Genomic DNA, 10,583 nt, shown 5'->3' with positions numbered 1-10,583 from the left:
TGTATTACCATCCCTTTATCCTCCAGTAGCCCTTTCAATTAAGAAAGAGTAATCATCATACAAAATCAAAGTGGAAAAACCAGGAAGCAGAAAATATTTTCAAAGTAGTGCATTTTTTAAGATTACCAAAAGAAAATACGACAGAAATGAAATGCAATTTAATTAAAACTGTAACTGCTTGAGTAAAGAGGTGGTTTTAAGTCAGGTTTGTCCCCTATTTTATAGATTTTTCTTTCTGCTTAGAGACAGCAACAAGATTTTAATCAAATGTCTATGTTTAAACTTTTGTGATGTGAGAACTAAGACATTTGAGATGCACGAACACCAAGAGAGATACAAATCGAGATGATGAAGGCTGTGGAATAACTTATTGATGGAAAATGTGATGTAAACCCATTCTTTCTGTGAGAGATGCTTGAAAGGTTTCCCAGGATAATATTTACCTTCAGTATACCTTTAGAACAGTAATAGTTCTGAGCTCTTGTGTAACCATGTTTTATACAAGCAATTTATCTTTTCATCTACTGGTCTGGAAAGATCACATTTATTTAATAAAAATGTGTTGAACTCTGTTGCCTGTTGGAGAAGCTTAACTAAAACCATTTCTGCCTTCAAAAACTAAATGGAGGAGGCTCAAAAGTAAACATACAACTTCAATATGTCAAGAATATATAATCAGTGCTCACTTCACTGGAGTATATACAAAAATTGGAACAATACGGAGAAGATTAGTATGGCTCCTGTACAAGGATGGTATAGGGATTTGTGAAACATTCCATGTTTTTGAAGACAACATAGCATAATGACTTAAAGAAGTAGCTATCAGAGTTATAGGAGAGGCCTGGCCTTACATCTTGGAGCATTGTAGAGAAAAATTACCAAAAGTTATTTTGCTTTTTTTTAAATTTTAACTTTGATTATCACTGGGGCTCAATGTCTCCATGACTCCACCACTCCTGAGAGCCAACTTTTAAAAATAGAGGTTGAGAGACAGAAAGGGTAAGAGTGACACCACTTGTGAAACTTTCCACCTATTGGCACACCAGTATGGCAGCCAGAGGCTCAAACCCTGTTCCCAGTAGAATGTCACGTGTGCTTGACCATTGTCAAAAATGATTTCAAGTGATTTCAATCTTCAAGTGATAGCAGGAGTCTATCTTTCTGTTATGTAAGAGAGGTAAAGGCTTTCAAGCAAAAAAGAAAACAGTAGCTGAGTAAGAGGCTAAAAGAGTTATTGTGGGGACTGAGTCTCAGCTCACCAACAAGGACCAGTGCAAGAATTTGAGTTCAAGCCCCGGCTCCCCACCTTCAGGGAAAAGCTTCATGAGCAGAAAAGCAGGTCTGCAGGTGTCTCTCTTTCTCTTTCCTTCTCTATCTACCCTCCTCTCTCAATTTCTCTCTATCCTATCCAATAAAATAGGGAAAATGGCCATCAAGATGAGTGGATTTGTAGTGCTGTCAATGATCCCCAAATATAACCCTGGGAGCAAAAATTAAAAAGTTATGACAACTGAGGCATGGTCAATTTATTCTGTGTAGTAGACATACAAGATGATTGAGGAGGAATTACAGGAGATCATATAATAAGAAACATGGGATGGGTTCCCGGAAGATGGCGGACTGAGAAGCCGCTAGCAGCGTGAGCTCTGATCATGTCTTCTGGAAACGGTAGGATTTTCTGCCTTTAGCAGGCAAGTCAATAAGGGGCCCTATTGGTGACACCAAGGAGGTGACTATAACTTAATTTGGGTTAAGAATTAGAGTAAAGGTGGCATGAACTAGCGGGCGGCTGCTAGAGACTTCATAGGCGGCGCCGGGCAAGGTGGGTGGGCCAGGCATTGTCCTCCGCCTGGGAAGGCGGCTCCTCCGCCGGTTGCAGAGCGCTGCTGGGCGGCCGGCAGAGGACCTGGAGGGAGCACTATAGCTCGGGGGCTTTCTCTTGGGAGTCTCCAGGGACCACCGTGACCCTGAGGGCGGATCCAAAGACTTCTTGAGTATAGCTCTCATTGGATCAAAGGACTTGGAGCTAGTTTTCATTTTCGAGAAATCCTTTAAAAAAAAGTCTGGGGGGGGGGTTTACCGGAAGATGGTGGACTGAGAAGCTGCTAGCCGCTGAGCTCCGAACACATCTCCTGGAAACAATAGGATTTTCTGCCTTTAGCAGGCCAGCCAATAAGGGGTCCTTAGACACCAAGGAGGTGACTATAACTTAATTTGGGTTAAGAATTAGAGTAGGGAAAAAAGGGGAAAAAATTCTTTTTTCTTCCTTTTAATTTTCAAGCATACCTCCTTCCCGCCCCCCCCCATAAGCAGTCCCTGGGGACCAGCTCCTAGCAGGATACCCCACACCACCAAACAGGGTGCTTTTTTGAATTCACTGATACACATTTGGGAATTTCCTTTCACTGCTCTTTAATGACAACTCTTTTAATTATCTTCTCCCTTTTCTCTCTCTTGTCTCTCTCTTTTTTATTAATCTTGTCATACACTTTTTCCTTCTTCTTCGCCTTTCTGAATTTGTGAATTATTTTGGGGAAGAAATCTGACTAAGAGTGGACTCTCTATGTGTGTATCTCTGCTCTAGTTCCCTTTCCCCTATTGTTAGCCCTAGAATATACAGTGGATAGTAGATTTGCATAACTGTTTATCCTTGCTATCCTCTCTTTCTTTTATCTTTCTTCACAGGGATTTGGTTACTATTATTTCACGGACTGGAGAAATTGTTTGGCTAACTGGTAACAATTAAACTACTTCAATACTTACTTCAGTTGCTACTGTAATTCCTGAGGTTGGTAAGTGCAATTGTCATTAAGGTATTTAGTACACTGTTACTTGTACTCAAGACACAACAACTGAGGAACAACAGAGCATAAAAAAAAGAAACACATAAATAAAAAAAGGGTAGATCAAAAACAAATAAAACTGCTACCCCAATGAATGAAGACAAGAGCCCAGAAGAAACTACAAATCAGCCAGAAGTAACCACAGATAAGAAAACTATGCAAGCAATAATAAACTTATTAATCACAGAAATGAAAACAACATTGGAGGAAAGGAATGGCAGTATTAGGGAAACAACAGTTGAGACCCCCAAGGAAAATACTGATTATCTTGAGGCAATCAGAGAACTGAAAGCTGAAATAGCTGTAATGAAGAAAGAGGCTGAGGCAAGGGAAAGCAGACTAACAGAAGCAGAAAACAGAATTAGTCAGACAGAGGATGAGTTAGAGAAAACAAAGAAAGAGGTGAAAGAGCTTAAAAAGAGATTGAGAGACACTGAAAACAACAACAGAGACATATGGGATGATCTCAAAAGAAGTAACATTCGTATAATTGGCCTGCCAGAGGAAGAAAGAGAGGAAATAATAGAAGAAAACTTCCCAGACCTGAATAACAGAAAGGATATCAAGATTCAAGAGGCCCAGAGAGTACCAAATAGAATCAACCCAGACCTGAAGACAACAAGACATATCATAGTCACATGAGAAGAAGTAAGGATAAATAAAGGATCCTAAAGGATGCAAGAGAGAAACAAAAAGTCACATACAAGGGAAAACCCATAAGATTATCTGCAGACTTCTCCAATCAAACTCTAAAAGCCAGAAGATAATGGCAAGATATCTATCGAACCCTGAATGAAAAAGGGTTTCAACCAAGGATAATATATCCTGCTAGACTTTCATTCAAACTAGATGGAGGGATCAAAACCTTCTTAGATAAACAACAGTTAAAGGAGGCAACCATCAGCAAGCCGGCCCTGAAAGAGGTACTAAAAGACCTCTTATAAACAAGAACATCACTATAATACTTGCAATATATCAGAGCAAACAATTTTTTTTAGAACAATGGCACTATAATACATTAAATCCATAATATCAATAAATGTCAATGGCTTAAACTCACCCATCAAAAGGCACAGGGTGGGGGGATGGATCAGAAAACATAACCCAACCATATGCTGCTTGCAAGAATCCCATCTTTCACAACAAGATACACACAGACTTAAAGTGAAAGGATGGAAAACTATCATACAGGCTAACGGACCACAAAAAAGGGTAGGAACAGCCATTCTCATCTCAGACACGATAGATTATAAATTAAATAAAGTAATAAAAGATAGGCAAGGACATTACATAATAATTAGAGGATCAATCAGCCAAGAAGACTTAACAATTATTAACATCTATGCACCCAATGAGGGACCATCTAAATACATTAAGCATCTACTGAAAGAATTTCAAAAATACATCAATAGTAATACAATAATAGTGGGAGACTTCAATACCCCACTCTCACACTTAGACAGATCAACAAAGCAGAGAACCAGTAAAGATACAAGAGAATTGAATGAAGAGATTGACAGACTAGACCTCTTGGACATTTTCAGACTCCTCCATCCCAAAAAACTGGAATACACCTTCTTTTCAAATCCACATAACACATACTCAAGGATAGACCATATGTTACGCCACAAAGACAGCATCAATAAATTCAATAGCATTGAAATCATCCCAAGTATCTTCTCAGACCACAGTGGAGTAAAACTAACATTTAACAACAAACAGAAAATTATTAAATTACACAGAATTTGGAAACTAAACAACATGCTCCTTAAGAACCACTGGGTCAGAGATTCACTCATGCAGGAAATTCAAATGTTAGAGGAAACTAATGAAAATGAAGACACAACCTATCAAAATATTTGGGACACAGCTAAAGCAGTACTGAGAGGGAAACTTATAGCCTTACAATCACATATTAAACACCAAGAAGAAGCTCAAATGAACGACGTTACTGCACACCTCAAGGACTTAGAGGAAGAGGAACAAAGGAACCCTAAAGCACCAGAAGGACAGAAATCACTAAAGTTAGAGCAGAAATAAACAACATAAAAAATAAGAGAACCATACAAAAGATCAATGAAGCCAAATGTTGGTTCTTTGAAAGATTAAACAAAATTGGCAAAACCTAGCCAGACTCACCAAACAAAAAAGAGAGAAGACTCAAATTAATAGAATTGTAAACGATGGAGGAGATATCACAACTGACACCACAGAAATCCAGAGAATCCTGTGAAACTTCTATAAAGAACTATATGCCACCAAGCTAGAGAATCTGGAAGAAATGGAACAATTCCTAGAAACCTATGCACTTCCAAAACTGAACCAAGAAGAACTACAAAATCTAAATGCACCAATCACAGACAAAGAAATTGAAACCGTTATTAAGAATCTCCCCAACAACAAAAGTCCTGGACCAGATGGCTTCACAAACGAATTCTACAAAACTTTCAGGAAACAGTTAGTACCCATACTTCTTAAGCTATTCCATAAGATTGAAGAAACAGGAATACTCCCTTCCACCTTCTATGAAGCCAACATCACCCTGATACCAAAAGCTGATAGGGACAGAACAAAAAAGGAAAACTACAGACCAATATCTCTGATGAACATAGATGCCAAAATATTAAACAAGATCTTGGCCAACCGTATACAGCAACACATCATAAAGATTGTTCATCATGACCAAGTGGGTTTCACCCCGGGAATGCAGGGCTGGTTCAACATCCGTAAGTCAATCAATGTCATTCACCACATCAATAAAAGCAAAGCCAAAAAAAACATGATTATCTCAATAGATGCAGAGAAAGCCTTTGACAAAATCCAACACCCGTTCATGCTCAAAACTCTACAAAAAATGGGAATAGATGGGAAATTCCTCAAGATAGTGGAGTCTATATATAGCAAACCTACAGCCAACATCATACTCAATGGACAGAAGCTGAAAGCATTCCCCCTCAGATCGGGGACTAGACAGGGCTGTCCACTGTCACCGTTACTCTTCAACATAGTATTGGAAGTTCTTGCCATAGCAATCAGGCAAGAGAAAGAAATCAAAGGAATACAGATTGGAAGGGAAGAAGTCAAGCTCTCACTATTTGCAGATGATATGATAGTATACATAGAAAAACCTAAAGAATCCAGCAGAAAATTACTGGAAGTTATTAGGCAATATAGCAAGGTATCAGGCTACAAAATCAATGTACAAAAATCAGTGGCATTTCTTTATGCAAACACTAAATCTGAAGAAGAAGACATCCAGAAATCACTCCCATTTACTGTTTCAGCAAAATCAATCAAATACCGAGGAATAAAGTTTACCAAAGAAGTGAAAGACTTATATACTGAAAACTATGAGTCGCTACTCAAGGAAATAGAAACTGATACCAAGAAATGGAAAGATATCCCATGCTCATGGATTGGAAGAATAAATATCATCAAAATTAATATTCTCCCCAGAGCCATATACAACTTTAATGCAATACCCATCAAAATTCCACCAAGCTTCTTTAAGAGAACAGAACAAACACTACAATCATTTATCTGGAACCAGAAAACACCTAGAATTGCCAAAAGCATCTTAAGGAAAAGAAACAGAAATGGAGGCATCACACTTCCAGACCTTAAAATATATTATAAAGCCATCATCATCAAAACAGCATGGTACTGGAACAAAAATAGGCACACAGATGAGTGGAACAGAATTGAAAGCCCAGAAGTAAATCCCAGCACCTATGGGCATCTAATCTTTGATAAGGGGGCCCAAAGGATTAAATGGAAAAAGGAGGCTCTCTTCAATAAATGGTGCTGGGAAAACTGGGTTGTAACATGCAGAAGAATGAAACTGAACCACTTGACCTCACCAGAAACAAAAATCCATTCCAAATGGATCAAAGACCTAGATGTCAGACCAGAAACAATCAAATACTTAGAGGAAAACATTGGTAAAACACTTTCCCCCCTATACCTCAAGGACATCTTTGATGAATCAAACCCAATTGCAAGGAAGACTAAAGCAGAAACAAACCAATGGGACTACATCAAATTGAAAAGCTTCTGCACATCCAAAGAAACTATTAAACAAATACAGAGACCCCTCACAAAATGGGAGAAGATCTTCACATGCCAGACATCAAACAAGAAACTAATCACCAAAATATATAAAGAGCTCAGCAAACTTAGCACCAAAAAAGCAAATGACCCCATCCAAAAATGGGCAGAGGATATGAACAAAACATTCACCTCAGAGGAGATCCAAAAGGCTAACAAACATATGAAAAACTGCTCTAGGTCACTGATTGTCAGAGAAATGCAAATTAAGACAACACTAAGATACCACCTCACTCCTGTAAGAATGGCATACATCAAAAAGGACAGCTGCAACAAATGCTGGAGAGGATGTGGGGACAGAGGAACCCTTTTACATTGCTGGTGGGAATGTAAATTGGTACAGCCTCTGTGGAGAGCAGTTTGGAAAACTCTCAGAAGGCTAGACATGGACCTTCCATATGATCCAGTAATTCCTCTCCTGGGCTTATACCCCAAGGACTCCATAACACCCAACCAAAAAGAAGTGTGTACTCCTATGTTCATAGCAGCACAATTCATAATAGCTAAAACCTGGAAGCAACCCAGGTGCCCAACAACAGATGAGTGGCTGAGAAAGCTGTGGTATATATACACAATGGAATACTATGCAGCTATCAAGAACAATGAACCCACCTTCTCTGACCCATCTTGGACAGAGCTAGAAGGAATTATGTTAAGTGAACTAAGTCAGAAAGATAAAGATGAGTATGGGATGATCCCACTCATCAACAGAAGTTGAGTAAGATGATCTGAAAGAGAAACTAAAAGCAGGACCTGACCAAATTGTAAGTAGGGCACCAAAGTAAAAACGCTGTGGTGAGGGGTAGACATGCATCTTCCTGGGCCAGTGGGGAGTGGGAGTGTGTGGGAGCGATGGGTCACAGTCTTTTGGTGGTGGGAATGGTGTTTATGTACACTCCTAGCAAAATGTAGACATATAAATCACTAGTTAATTAATATGAGAGGGGGAAAATCAGTTGTATGTCGCAAAGTTTCTCAAAACACAAACTGAATCTTTTTAACTTATAAGCTTTGTATTTGATATGCGGACTCTCTCAAAAGCCTAGACCAAGTAGATTAGAAGCATCCAATAGCACAGCTATGTACAAGATACTGGATACTGTACAGCAAACCATAACAAAAGGACTTTTCAAAGTTAACCCAATTACCAAATAATGTGATGATAACATTAACTATCGATTGTCTTTTGGAACCCTAAGACAGCAGGAACCTCACATCTCCACTATAGAGCCTCTACTTCCCCCAGTCCTGGAACCCTTGGACAGGGCCCACTTTCCCGTATGCACTCCCAATCCAAACCAAATAATATTGCATCCGCCGATCACAACCTAACCAACACAACAATTGCCACCTCAACATGCTTCACCTCAGACTGCAGCCTGAGACTTCACATGTGGAATGACAACCCTTCGGCTTCATTACTTGGGTTCCAGATGCCAGCAGGATGCTGGCCAGGCTTCCCTGGATTGAAGACCCCACCAATGTGTCCTGGAGCTCTGCTTCCCCAGAGACACACCTTACTAGGGAAAGAGAGAGGCAGACTGGTAGTATGGACCAACCAGTCAACACCCATGTTCAGCTGGGAAGCAATTACAGAAGCCAGACCTTCTACCTTCTGCAACCCTCAATGACCCTGGGTCCATGCTCCCAGAGGGATAGAGAATGGGAAAGCTATCATGGGAGGTGGTGGGTTATGGAGATTGGGTGGTGGGAATTGTGTGGAATTGTATCCCTCCTACCTTATGTTTTTGTTCATTAATCCTTTCTTAAATAAAAAATTTTAAAAAAATGACATGTCATGCCAAGAAATTAGCTTCTAACTTAAGCTATAGAGGTTATTTTCACCAGTTGAATCAGTTTAACCAGGTAAGTGAGATGACCATATCTGTTATTAAAGAATTGTCTTGCCAGCTTATTAACCTACAGTAAATAAGGTGTGGCATAGAAGCATACATATATTTGACATCGGAATCAAGATAATGAACATCTCCGTCACTTACAAAACTTCCGGAGTCCTTTTGTCATCCCCCATCTCTCCAGTTTCTCTCACAAAAGCAAATCCAGGAAAACATTGTCAAAGGTTCAGAAATAACTGAGGAAAAGTCAATGCATCACCAAAATAGTAATTAGTAAATGTTTAAAGTAGTCACTTTAAAGACACCAAAAAGACAATTTGCAAACTCTGAGCACTTAAGCCAAAATATGGGCTAAGACTGAGGGGTACTCTGCCACAAAACAACTCATGCCATGATGAAGCAGACACTATTTTTCAGAGCAATTGAGTATAATGTCAAAATTTACTTAAATGATAGGGAATTGGTTAGTGGTCATGGCATATCAACCTTGGGAAGCAGCTTACGTTTTGTTTATGATTTCCAAAGGCATAAACAAAAATGACCCTGGTCAAGTTAGTCTGGAAATATGATCTAAATTAAGCTTCTTTTTCATGACTGAACTAGTTTTATCTGCTCAGGAGAATTCTCAGGGCAAATATCTCTTTGTTTTATAGTTTAACACCACTTAAACACTGGCCTTTATTTCTGTTATTATAGATTAGTATTTCCTAGGATTTTTAGGAGAACAGATCATTATGATGGGGAGACAGTATAATAGTTACACAAAATAGTAATGCCTGAAACTCCAAAAACCCAGGTTCAATGCCTAGAGTCACCATAAGCCAGAGCTAAGCAAGCTCTAATCTCTCTCTCTCTCTTTTTTTTTTTTTTGCCTCCAGGGTTATTGCTGGGGCTCAGTGCCTACACCATGAATCCACTGTATATTGCACTAAAGTAAAATACTCTAGGGTGGGTGGGGGTGGGGGAGAGTATAGGTCCAAAAAGGATGACAGAGGACCTAGTGGGGGTTGTACTGTTATGTGGAAAACTGAGAAATGTTATGCATGCACAAACTATTGTATTTACTGTCAAATGTTAAACATTAATTCCCCAATAAAGAAATTTTAAAAAAGGAAGGAAGGAAGGAAGGAAGGAAGGAAGGAAGGAAGGAAGAAAGAAAGAAAGAAAGAAAGAGAAAAAAGGAAAAAAAATAGACACTGGGAGTAATGGATTCACAGTGCTGACACTGTGATGGCAATAACACTGGTGGAAGGAAAATTCAGAGGATTAGAGCAAAAAAATGTTTAATTAAGTCTGAAGGAAAATGCTGTTAGTAAATATGCAAATATTTTAGCAGTCCAACATATCCTGGAAACATGTGACCCTGACAGTTCCTAGGCATTATTGTCAGATGAATAATCACACAACTCTTTTGCCAGATATTGGGAGTTACAAAAGAGTTTCTGGATTTCAGCCTGAGAGACTATTAATGCAATTCTGTGAAGTTGATTTTTTTTTCTCTTATAATATTTGTACCTTAGAAATTGACAAGCTCACTTACTGGGTTTTCTTCTGAGAGCCAATGTTTAACGGTCTCTAAGAATTTTTTGCAGCATACACATCAAGTAATACTTTTGAACATAGATTTATACATATGTAAAATGGATAAGAATGTATTTGAGAAGCTTCTTTAATATTTTTGTAGAAAAAGTGTTCTTCGACTAATCCTACAACAGTCATCAAAAGCTTTTCTGCAAAAAAAAAATACAATGCTGATATTAAATCTTCTTTTTTAAAA

General features: G+C 38.8%; 1 non-coding gene across 1 annotated transcript; it reads left to right on the top strand.

Annotated features, from left to right (window-relative positions):
• Positions 1 to 680: 680 nt before the first annotated feature.
• Positions 681 to 785, top strand: LOC132538427 (U6 spliceosomal RNA). Its single transcript, XR_009549794.1, has one exon. It is a non-coding gene; the product is annotated as a U6 spliceosomal RNA (small nuclear RNA).
• Positions 786 to 10,583: the final 9,798 nt, after the last annotated feature.

This window comes from Erinaceus europaeus, chromosome 4 (genome assembly GCF_950295315.1).
Source record: "Erinaceus europaeus chromosome 4, mEriEur2.1, whole genome shotgun sequence".
In the NCBI taxonomy this organism is placed as follows: Eukaryota; Metazoa; Chordata; class Mammalia; order Eulipotyphla; family Erinaceidae; genus Erinaceus; species Erinaceus europaeus.
Note: the sequence above shows the minus strand (reverse complement) of the source record. Positions and strands in the feature narration are given on the sequence as shown.